The sequence below is a fragment of the Watersipora subatra genome, chromosome 7 (assembly GCF_963576615.1).
Source record: "Watersipora subatra chromosome 7, tzWatSuba1.1, whole genome shotgun sequence".
Lineage (NCBI taxonomy): Eukaryota > Metazoa > Bryozoa > Gymnolaemata > Cheilostomatida > Watersiporidae > Watersipora > Watersipora subatra.
This window is the reverse complement of record NC_088714.1, coordinates 48,707,168-48,720,694: the sequence shown is the minus strand read 5'-3', so window position 1 is coordinate 48,720,694 and position 13,527 is coordinate 48,707,168.

Below are 13,527 nucleotides of genomic sequence, written 5' to 3'. Positions count from 1 at the left end.
TTGCTGCGGTTCAAATCTCTAAACAAACGGTGGCAGCTACAATAAAGATGGTTCACTGTGTCCATATAGTGTAAACATGTTGCCCTTCATCATATAGAGTCATTGGTACATTTATTATACATGTATGGTCAGTATGCACATGCGGAGTAAATTATTTGTCCTTTATTTAACAGAATACTTCTTGTACGTGTCCGCTGAAAGTTGTTTTGTCGTGAAAATGTATTCTCAGAAGATAAATATTACCTTCCCTGCTATTCTGATCATTATACACTACTTCACAAAGGTCAAGGCCTTTTTAAGCTGGGAACTTCGATATGTCGCAATCTAGCTGCAGCAGCAGCGGGTGCTAACCAATTGAGCTCTAATCAAATAATTTCTAGATGGCTTTTCATCAGCTACAACATCTTCAACAATTACAACCAAATTTCGAGCAATTACATATTTCCGTCAAATATGTACATGTACTTTAGAAATAACATAGATTCTACTGGTGTACACTTTATGGTTTTTAAAAATAAAATGACATAAAATTTGAGCTACAATTTTGAATTGACAAACTGCAAATTGAAACCAAACTGGAAAGCGAACACACTAAATAAACGCTTGTACAAAACTACATGCATTAAATTGAATCGCTGACAGTCATTTAAAACTATTAAGATTCTGAAAGAGAAATGACCTTATATGGTCAACAATAAAATGGACAGTGTTGAAGTGTTATGGCTCTGCACCACATTAGATGGCGTGTACTAAAAGTGGTTGAAAATACCATCTCTCGTCTGACTACTCTATTGATGAATCGGAGAAGCATATTCATGATGATCACCAATAAACAACTGACGCTAACGATAAATCAATAAATAACAATAAATCGCTAACAAATGCTGTCTTAAATAAATAAACTTGGCTCACCAAGTTAAAAATTTCGCGAGGAACAATTAAGTGTACAGTCATACCTTGACATACGAGCTTAATTGGTTCTGAGAAAGAGCTTGTATGTCAATTTTCTCACATTTCAAAGCAATATTTCCTATATAAAATAACCAAATCCATATTAATCCGTTCCTATTTTCTGAAAAAAAAAACACTGAAAACATAATATTATAGTAGAAAAATATGCTTTAATTGTTCCAATTCATTACTTAAACTCACAAAGTATTAAATATTTATTTAAAGGTTATGAGCTGCTGTAAAATGTAACATTTTTATATACAGTTCTGCATAGAATTCTTACCTTTAAAAGAGACTAAAGGGGGTGTGAGAGAGACTTCACAGTAATACGTTCAGTACACTACACTTTTATGACGCTAGGCAACAACCTTAAAATTTAACTTAAATAAATTTAATGAGCCAAACACAGACTTGAAAGTAAGTTTTACCCTTACACTAATCTTAATTCTAATTTGGTTTTCGTTCTAATTTTTTCATTTTCTACTTCTGGATTGGCACCTTTTGTCTCGCCTTCACTGTAACTTCCAGCAAGCTTTTTTAAAACTTCTTCAAACTGATCTGATGGGAAAGACGAAATGATGCTGCTCTCGAAAGTGGCCTCTCACATACTTGTTCACCTAACTGCCACATCGAGAGCTGGCTCGTCTGCTCGTATCTCAAGGTATAATAAAGTCCAAATTATGCATCTCACGTTTCTCATACATTGGGGTACTCGCATTTCGTGGTAGAACTGTGCATAGCTCTAGACACCAAACACCAAAACCGTTAATAAGTGACTCCCACTGAATGGCTCACAAATGATGTACATCACAATGGAATGTTAAACATAGTTTGTAGATCAATATAATCTTTACTATAATAAGGGCCGTGTTTGCCTGAAAACTACATTGTGTTTTGTGGGATTCGAACTCACAACTCTCACCATAATAGACTGACATTGTAACAACCGAGCTACTCAACTGCTCACTGGTATTTCCAAATGAATTTACACATAGCTATTACATAAAGTTAGTTTGCGCATTACAGACGACCTTAGACAAAACTTTAGTGAATTTTATCAGAAAGTATTGGTATTTTTCTGTTGTTTGAGATTGTTTATGATGTTTGTGGTGATCTGACTGCCAGGACGTTTCAAGATTAAAATAGACAACGCTTCCCCGCGATGAAAATGCTCAGAAAAAAAATTGCACACCAAAATGACATCACTAGTTGCGCAGTTGCCTGTCTCTAACAGTATTGATATCGGCTATTGTGATTACGTTGCAGCATTACGCGTCTCTATTCTGTCGCTTTTCGTCGAAGTGCAACTCTCAATGTCATAATCACACTTTTGCTTGAATCAGAGCACTTTAAGAAAAGATTTCATTTAAACTATTGTATTTCTAGACTGGATAAGCCTACAAAGACAAAAATTACATCAAATTACAGCTTGATTTCGTATCTTTGTATTGATATAATTTTATTTGCATAACTTCAAAGGTATAAATTCACCTTTAATATAATATGGATGCAAGTTTAACAGCTAATTTGTTGACAGTCACCTGAAGCATCTTTCGCAGTGGCGATTATCTCTTGTTACTTTTTATCATGGATTGCATAGGTTGACATGATTGGTCTGCATGTAGTAGCCCCTAATGTTTGGTGGGGGGTCCTCCATGTTTCGTGACGTTTCTGACGATCCGACGACAGGAATATTTAAAAAGTGACAGATGAGACGACCATTTATCAATGTAGGTGACGAGGTGACGATGAATGTGTAAGTAGGATTACTAAAGGTACGGCTACACGTAGCGAATTCTTCGTTGGTTCTGAGTTCTGACCAAAATCATGAAAAACACAGAATTATTCGGTCGAAATTCACAGAACTATTTGAGCTGTGGATGCCTACCGAATTCGTCGACGAAACGCTTTTAACAGACTAAACAAATTATTAGCGAGCACGATTCTAGCAGCTTTAGCAATTAGTATAGTCCAAGACACTATTGCGACACACAATAAAAGTACGGAGGCAATTCAAGATAGTACAAATGATGTAACTGTTTAAGTTGCGCTATTGCTGGTTAGCGAGCACGATTCTAGCAAATTCTAAAATATATGTAGTCCGAGAACATAATGCGACACGCAAGAAAAATATCACGGCAATTCACCATAGTAAATACGATGCAACCGACTTGATTGTGCTAAAGATAGCAACATTTTCTACCACAAAACTTTTGCTGCTAAAAAGGAAATTTTTATTATTAAAAAATAAACAATTTGTAGCCATAGTGTACAAACGATAAATACATACAATAGAGCAATCTAAGCAGTTGCATCATGTGTACTATGTTGAACTGCACTTATACTTTTATTGTGTGTCATTATACTTGTCTTGGACTATACCAATTGCAAAAGCTGCTAGCATCGTGCTCGCTAGCGCGATTCTAGCAAAACAGAATAATTCTGTGTTTCGTTCATTTTGTGATTTCGGTCAGAACCAACGAAAAAATCACTATGTGTGGCCGTACCTTTACTAACTTATTATTTGTCCGTAAATCAACACGATCAAACAAAACTTTATTAGTTTTGGTATGAAGCATCTGGTCCAGCATTCATAGACTGCCAGGTAATTAAAGTAAACACCAACGAAATGCCACGACAATGACAGCAAATCCGTTTTCAAGTCTGTGACTGACAGTGATTAGACAATCTCGGTCTATTTTCAATACAATAAATGTAGCCCTAAAAACCTAAGACGGCTGTCCCTTTTCGCGGAGTAATCAGCAACGCTCCCAAACATCACAAATAAGTTTGTGAAGGTCGCTGGTTGAGCCGTGCTTTTGATTAGCAGAAGTTCAAGCTGGGATTCGTTAAGAGCAGCACTCCGAGGCAGTTCAATTAGAAGTTTAACGAGGCTTTACGGTACATTGTATATCACTGAACACGGAATCAACGTCGAAATGTTGAATGTTTAAAACGTCTTAAAAATTGTTGTAATTAAACGTATACATTGTCTTAGCTGAAGAAACTATTAATCGTTTGATTTAAACACAGAATACGTACAGACGGTCCCAACCTATGAATGAGTTACGTTCCGAATGATTGTTCGTAAGGTGAATTTGTTCGCAAGTTGCTTCAGCGCTATATTTTGTATTATAATTTATGTTTAAACCGGTTTTTATAATTTTACCAAGGTTTTTGCAATTTTAAGTCTAATTAACATCACTTACTATAGCTGCATGATTGAGTATTGAACATACATATGTGGAATCATCTGTTAACGATGGTACTGTGGGAGTTGTTATGGGAAAAAAGAGAGAAAACATGGAAATTTCAGAATGAGTCTTAAATCAAACATGATTGATGAAATACAGAGCAGAAATCTTATCACATAAAGTGAATATTTTACATACAGCTCTATGTATAAGTAGGAATTTTAATCCCAGTGATTAGTCGTGTGGTAGTGTAGAGCAGAGCATAATGCAGATGCATTGCTAGTGTTTGCAGCAGTGGCAGATGACTCAACTTCTATCACCTGAATATTAGCATCACTGCCTAAATTGGTGTTTTCAGCTTGACATTTTGCTACGTGAACTTTAAGCCTATCTGCGTGACCTCGCATTACGACAGCGCACCTATTACTTTTTGCCTTAAAACCTTTCCTTTTCAAAACTTTTCAAAACACAATAAACTTGATAAACTGAATTCTAACAATCCAACGACTTTGGCTTGTGCTCAATAAATGAAATATTAGTTTGCAAACTTAAAGCTTTTGTCCAAAAGGATCTTATTGTTTTAATTTCTAATTATAAGTAATCCTTTCTCACTGGCCAGACTTGAGAAAGTATTCATTCATTATTAGAGACGATGATTGGATTAGTATATTTCATATGGTTTTTATATTTCATCAGTAAAGAGATCATCATATCACTTAATCAAACCAATTGAAAATGAAATTCACTAATTCATTGTGCTAGGATTTCATGTAGTTTCAACTTGAGCTCTGTCGTCAATTTACTACTGTGTCCTAAATAAACTTCCACAGCTGATAATTACATATAATTGCATTTCTACCGCACATAAACCACTAGGAGCTTAAAATATTGTTTTTCACAAAAATAATGAAAAAACCGAAAAAAACCATAAAAACTGTTTTTTCGGGCTGGTTTAAACCACTCGGTTTAAACCATTAGTTTAAACCAAGCCAAACCTGGTCATAACACTATCACTTATCGTCACTTATATTGTTGTCATAACAACCCGCTAGCGGTCCTATTTATTCACCTTGTTAGCTGGTGTTCTTACCGTTTGTCAGAACGGTTGATATTATTGTATATAAAGGAGGGCGCTAATTTAGTTGAGCAGAGCAGATGGCCGTACGCTCCTCAGCTAGTGAAATTTCCTTTGCTATTTAAAAGCTGAATGAAACTACACGCACTCTCTTCTCTTTATTTATTAGTCTAGATCGTGCCAAGTAAAGGCCGGCAAATTCCTTTACAATATGTACAGTAAAAATTAAAAAGTTCTCTGCGTACTGGAGATAATAAATAAAGGTTTTTCCACAATAAAAACGCTCAGAAAAAAATTACACACCAAAATGACGTGTCACTGGTTGCGCGGCTGCCTGTCTCTAACATTATTGATATCGGCTACTGCATTCAAGTTGCAGCATTACACATCTTTATTCTGTTGGTCTCTTTGTCGAAGTGCAGCTATAAACGTCATTATCACACTTTTGCTTGAACCAGAGCACTCCAAGAAAAGATTTCAATAAACTATTATATCTCTAAACTGAGTAGGTCTACAAAGTCAAACATTACATCAAATTGAAGCTTGATGTCTTAACTTTATATTGATATAATTTTATTTACATAACTTCAAAGGTGTAAATTCACCTTTAATATAATATAGATACAAGTTTGACAGCTAATTTGGTGACAGTCACCTGAAGCATATTTCGCAGTGGCGATTATCTTTTTTATTTTTAATCTTGGATTGCATAGAATGCCATAATTGGTCTGCGTGTAGTGACTCCTGTTTGGTACTTTTCTAAAATGCTGGTCAATGTATCTTCTTTGGGTGGTTCTTATGTGACCTCTTTTGATGTGCCAGATGTTCTGTCAATTAAACACTCAATACACTTGTTTAATCCAAACTTTCCTTCTATTGGTATGCATTGTTGCTGATATTCGCATGAAACCGAGATGCTAAAAAATGGAAGAGAAAAAAACTGTATTGACAAAACTATTACATGTAATTAGTCAATTGATGAACTAACAAGAACTAACAATAAAAATTGAGGAATCTTTACCGGCTATTTGCCATTTATAAAACTTAAGTTTTGTTTTCTGCAAATACACTATTTTGTTACATGAAGTAAATGCCAAAATCAGATAGACAGGCTCATCTTAAGCGCTACCAAAGGCAGTGAGTGATTCCCTATTTTTATACCGCTGTAGCACTTTTAATACTACATGCTGAACGAACCATAAAATTATTTTTCTTCATAAGCCTACGCATTTGTATTTTGGGTGTTGCTATAAAGCATGAATTGTAATCATATTTTAATTATTTGATAAATCGGGTGTATTTTCATTGTTAGATATTGGTTGTAGGCAAAGCTTTATATTTAATTATGAAACACTCTATAATTACATGTATATATTGTGCAAAATATATTGCTGCTTCTAATTAAATTACAAATATTGTCTGCAAAACCTTGTGCATAAACTGCCACTATGTATAGGCCACACCCTAAACTTTGAAGGTTGTTTTTGAGTTATAGGTATACCACCTGCTGCCGTTCATTCATTCAACACATTTAATTTAACCTAGCCACACGAGTCGTTCGCCAAGGCTACTATCTCTCTGTCATCACACGCATTATTGTCATTGGCTGACGAGATGGCAATCGACCAATGAGTGTTCTGTTCTCACTTTTGTGGAAAAAGTTTTATGCTTTCAGCAAACCTCAGAAAACACGTACTAAATCAGCCAGCAGATTTTGTAACCTATGTCATCAACAAGGGCAAAATTGGCGTCGCGTTTAAATTGAGCGTTAGGAATGTAGCTTTGGTAGCTACCAACAACAAAGCTGCTGAAATTTTTGGCATTGACGAAAAACAACCAGACGAATAGGCCCACAAGCAAGTGTTGGAGATATTGCATGATAGCAATCACGACTAATGATCTCATTACTGTTGCGTAGTGATACTATTGCATTTTATACTGCGCATCAACACGTTATGTAACCAGGTTGCCGACCTGGATGAATACTTCTTTCTCTTACCTCGTGGACATTGCAGAGTACACACCTGTATTTCATAAGAGATAATAAACCAAACAAACAGCAATCTAATCTATGTCTGATCCTGTTAGTAAATGATAATTACTAACTACTAACTGACGGACACAACAATTACGTCAATACAAGCATTGAATATTTCCCAGCGACTCAATGTTGACCAAATTATTTTTAGAGTTTGTGCATTCTAGCCTTTTACTTTTCACCTTTGCACATTTAATACCTTAACCTTGAACGTAGTGAGAAATTTAAAGATATAACTTTTAGACTGCGTGAGTAAGTCACACCACAAACATTTAAATATTTTGAAATGAAGTGTTGCTGAAAATAGGTCTCAGACAGAAGAGGATACGAATGTAAACACTTGACTCGGATTTATGTAACTGACATTGAAGAAAAATCATTTTCCACTGAATCGTGATCAATGAGTTCAATATACTCTTCCCGTTAAAGCTCAAAAATATCTTTAACGATAAATAGATTTCTGTGTAAATGAGATATTAGGCAGATTTGAAAGGTATAAAATTGCATCCACAAAAAAATATTTTTTCACACAAACTATCGTTGTATTCCATTTGTCAAGTTCAATGTCATTTTTTCTCATAGAAATCAGATAAGGTGTGCAACATGTAACTCAGTTTTGGTCTACTCTTGTTTGCAAAAGCTGAAGTTTTGTTTGAAAGGACAGGATCTTTTCAGATAAATCGAGGCACTTGGACCTTTCTGGAGTAAACTAACTCATTCAAGATGGCAAAGATGTAAACCGTTTTTGTTGTTGTTAGCTTTTGTCTTTAAACTGTCATTCTGCTTTTTGATGAGAAGCTGTTTTAGTTTAACATGAAGATTAAAAGTACATTTTAGAACGTTTCCTCAGTGTAAAATAGCAGAGCATTGTTAAACATACCCAAATTATTACTGATAGTGTCAGGTTTTTATGTGCACCAAAAAAAAAACAATCACTTGCGGTGCTCAAACCATGTCTACTTCAGTATTTCAAATATTAGACCATTATTTCATGCTTTAGTCGAGCTCCAAACATAGGTGTCACAATAGAAAGCCTAATGCTCTTTTACAAGACTTGTGTACTGTCTATTTTGCCATATGCTGCTCCAAACTAATATTCCTTTGTATCAAAGGCTGACAAAGAGAAATCGAAACACTTTCGAAAATTAGGTTTTTGAATTATGCTACCTGATATGGACAGTTACAATCAGCGTTTGAATGCACCTAATGCTGATGAGCTAACTGTGTTATTAGAATTTTTTTCGAGAATAATAAGGTCGCATATCCAATCGGCCTAATTATCCATTACACTCCTACTTCTCGAGGAAATCCGTTACACGCATGGTTTTACTTACCTACTATTTATTTCTGTCTCGTCTAATTTGCTTTGAATGGCACTGACCAGTGTGAATAAAGTTAATATCTATCTGTCATTACACAGTTTAGAAAATAGTAGACTATTTAAAGTTTTCGCTTTCACAAGATTGTCAGAATTAACGGTTTTTTAATACTTCTTGTAATTCTTATGGCAGTGTCTTTGCCGCTAATACTTGTCAAATCATACAGTGAGTTTCTATCACTTCTGCTGACTCATTCTCAAATCCAGACCAACATCCTTGCATACTTGAAGCACTATCCGTGCAGACATCACAGTTATTTTTGCCTGAGTATTTTACACTTTTCTAGAAGAAAATCAATTTTGTCAAATACATCCCACATTGTACTAGTTTTCTTGTAGATGTTTACAAAAGAGAAACTTGTTTTTTAAATCTGTCATCATTTATATATTTTGGAGATAATAATTGTGAAATATTTGCCACACTTGTGGATTCATCAAGATAGATGCTAAATATAGGAAGGGGATCAGATAGCATTGCCTGATTTTTATATCAGCTCAGTATGATTGATTAAGTCAGCTATGGTCTAGTGCAGGGAAGGCCAAATGATTTTGGTCATGATCCGCTATGGCCGAATCTGACGAACTAAAGATCCACAACGAGCTGAAAATGTGCATTTTTCTCTTTTGCCATATATAAACACGCAATTATTTGTGTACATCTCACAACAAAGTGACAAATACGATTTTAAAAAACATTGTTCATATACATAATTTAACTAAAAATCACTGAATGAATGTGTTGTAATAAATATGTCTGATGTCAGTGAGAAAAATTATGAGTGAGCTTTTACTTCACAATACTATCAAAACGCAGTTTCCTGCCACTTACAGCGACTCTTAAAATTCATGAAGATGAGTATTTGTGAGCCGTGTTCTTTGATTGTTTTTTACAAAATTCATTGCTGAAAACAATAAATTTACAAAAATTCCAAAAAAGTATACAAAAGCATTTTTTAAACCAAATTTTTGAAAAAGTATTTCAAAAATATTTTGTGACAGCCAACTTGAAAGATCCACAAAAATATTACAGAGATCCGCATTCGGATCTAGATCCGCCATTTGGCCATAGCTGGTCTAGTGGTATGAACCGCTTGACCGGCAAACAACAGGTTGGGATTTAATTCCCGAAATAAGCCACTAGTGGTGACAGGAATGACATCCAACCATAAATTGCTCTTTCCAACTGGACATGTGTTCAGTTGTCGCATTTCCTTCCTCACTAGATTCAGACATGTCCAGCGAAGATCACAGAGCCGTGGTTTGTGCAGCAATGTTCTTAAAACCACGAACACAGCTTTGCTTGCAGTAAGCTAAGAAGGTATTATACAAGATCTTTGAGAAACATTGTCAACTATTCTCCTCTGTACAACGTCATTAAGTGGAAAAATTGCACTGGATTTATTATGAAATTTGGCTCCAATCATCTTAATAATGTCTTTGACCGCTGGCAACAGTAACTCCTCAGCTATGGTGAGGTTTCACAGGCAGGTATTTCTGAGAGCCACCAAATAAGATTGACCATGGCTGCTGCTTTGCTTATAGTAATTTCCCCCGATGCCAAGTCTAACTTTTCAGACTCCATCATTGAAAATACTGAATGTTCATGTTGACAAAGCTTGGATGCTTGCTACCAAAACGATGTTTCAGCTTGTTTGCCCTCCATAAATTCAGCTGATAGAACTTCATCACAAAGAACTCATTTGTTTTTAGTTCCTGTTGTAACTATTGAAGTAAAACTGCCACAAAAACTATTCCCACTTTTATTCTTTCGCTCTTTTGTTTGAAAATAATTTTGTGGGTTGTTTCGTATTAAAAAATTAATTTCCGTGTTTGGTTAATATTGAGAATATTTCATTGAATAAAATAATATTATTTTATTGGAATAAAGAATCAAATAACTAAATGAAAATCAATACATCAACAACAAAATACATGTACATGTATATGTTCCCACTTTGTAATACTCATGTAGCACTACAAACATTTATCAATTTGTGAGAGTCCATTAATACTCACTTATAACAAACTATAATAAATAGCCATTATTAATCACTTGCAAGAAACTGTGAGAAAGCAGCACTACCTAAGATTTTGTTATCATATAAAAGTTTGTCCAAAATTTACTGAACCACATTCTGCAGCAGTTTCAGAACTACTGATTGTATAAACTCCTATTATTCAATTGAATTGCTCAATGTAAGATTTTACTAATTTTGCGGCTTGTGTGAAAGCTGATGTTCCAAGCATCCCATGAAACAATGGTAAGTAAACCGGGTAATGATATTAATAGCCTGGAGTAATTTGACTTGTAATAAACAGTACTACAGCAGCTGTAAAATCCAAAGATTTTTATAACTTTCATAACCTAAGATTATAAAATTCAACTCAACACTAGTAATAATTCTATTACTAAAGATGAATTCTTTACTAACACCCTTCTACAGCGCTGATCATAATCATGGGATTAAAATGGCTACTCCATTCGTTATCAATTCACAGTTTGTTAAGGCAATATGACAATATGCATATCAATGAAAAGCTAGTGCTGAATATTCTACACATGAATATTATGAAATATCAACTGATATTTGTCTTTTTAGCTCGTTTTCGGTGTAACATGTCGGTATCTTCACATTATGACAAAAGTCCAATAAAAACTAAATATTTATTCATTGCTAAAATTGGGAAACCATGGTTTTGAACATAAGTGTATACGTGTAACTATACGAAAGTCAATTGACAGCCTTAATATTTAGACAGTCCTTATTGTGAATCACAGAATAGGATAAAGTGGGCGCCCTACAGATTGTATTTTTTGCAAAAACTTAGTGGCAATCAGAGTGTTTACAAGACTTGCTTGTCAAATATGCAGAGTATGTATGGTTTGAAATAATGATAAGTGAGTTTACGCCGCAAGTGAAGAGGAACATGAAAAAAATTATTAGACGGCACCATAAGTATAATTACCACTGTATACACGATTGATCAGCATTTTTTGACAGACCAATACCATTAGTGATAAAATCTAGATATACAGATGGAGACAATATGTATGGCCATTCTGCCACTGGTTAGTAGTGGCCAGGGCCGTATCCTCCAATACTGCAGCTGCTGCCATGGCAGTATCATTTTTTGAGGCTCAAAATCCTGGAATTCATATCATTTTGCTTGATTTTAATCCTTTGGCTGCGGAAACGACCAAAATGTCGTTTATCGGTTGCGTGGGAGATGACATTTATGTCGTTTTCAGTAGACCTTTGCAAAGCTGTCATCTAGTAACGTAAACAAAGGATATGAATACTAGTAAGTTTTAAATATCATCAACAAGATATTAGTCGATGTCAATATAATCTGCATCAGACTGCTGACTTTGTACTTGCATGTTGCGCAATCACTGAATAGCTGATGTTGCATTGCGCAAAAGTTAAATGGCTGATGTAGTATTGCGCAATCCATGGTTGAGTCATGCTATTTCTTTATTAACACAGTTCACTTACTGAGTTATTACGCAATATTCTATTTTAGCAACTGACTAATAATGCTGTTTTTCTGGAAATTACTGGAATAATGTTTTTAGTAGAGCTGCTCAATGATCGCGTTAATTAAACGATTAACGTGACCAATACAAATAAACGATTAACTGAGTTGGGTCAATTAATATTTAATTAAAATGCAACCGAGGTGATGATCTTGATGTGATTTCTTTCCTTTGTACTGTTTAGTACCATATGTTAGTATTACTAACGTAACGGGTTACTACCATTTAATTTACTAACAGATAAATATTATGACAAGCAACACTTTCTTACCAATAAATTAAACCACAATTATTTCGCACTCAATTATGAAAACACAGTGAGTCGCTAACATTAAACTTGTTTATACAATACAATGCACAAGCGCAGTGCCGATCTAGCTGTAAGCGGCCATGTTGTTAGTTGTTTGAACATGTTTCTAGGTAATAGCAACAAAAGCGATTTTAGTATTATTTAACACGTATCTTACAGATTATTTTTGTTTATTTTTAAAAACTTTGTCAAGTATATTATACACGTATTTTCATTTTTCAAAAAAATCACAATCCTATTTCAGCTTCAGAGTATTAGTGATATAAGATTGACACTTTATTGGAACATGAAAGCAGAAAAATGTCTTCCACCCTAGGTAGTGCATTTCTGTAAGATGTTGGAAGCGTAAACAAGAAAGCGAAGTGCAGTGTATGCCAGAAAGAATTTGCTTACCACCACAGCACATCATCATTAAGATATATTTTAACTAATTCTCATCCTACCGCGCAGAAATCATCCACAAGCTGTCGCAGACAATAACTAACACTACTGACTACCGGCACTACTGTCCCCTGTGAGCGGCTATTCTCTAAAGCTGGCAATATTGCATGCAGGAAGAGGGCATCTCTTTATTTAGATAATGTGAATAAACTGCCTCAACTCTTGGCTGACTTAATTATATACTTTCATAGACAGTTTTCATACTCATAATAATTATTACATTGTAACTTATGTACATTGTACATAACATGTACTACTGCTAACAATTGTCTAAAATATAATTAATTTATATGTAGCTGTATTATTTGTTTTTAAATATGCAGGCTTTTGCTAGATTAATTCTAAGATTAATCGAAGATTAACTGGCTTCAAACCAGTTATTAATCGCGATCAATTTTTATAATCGTTGTGCAGCTCTAGTTTTTAGTATATAAGGGCTGACATGCTGCTGGCTTTATTTATCCGTTATTCATTTGCAATAAAGACAACATCTAGTGAAAAGTTTGAATCTTTTCTTGATAGACCCGCACAAGGGGTCGTATATAGGAACTCGGGGTGTCACCACATCTACAGTGTGACAGCTGATGAATTACAATATGAAA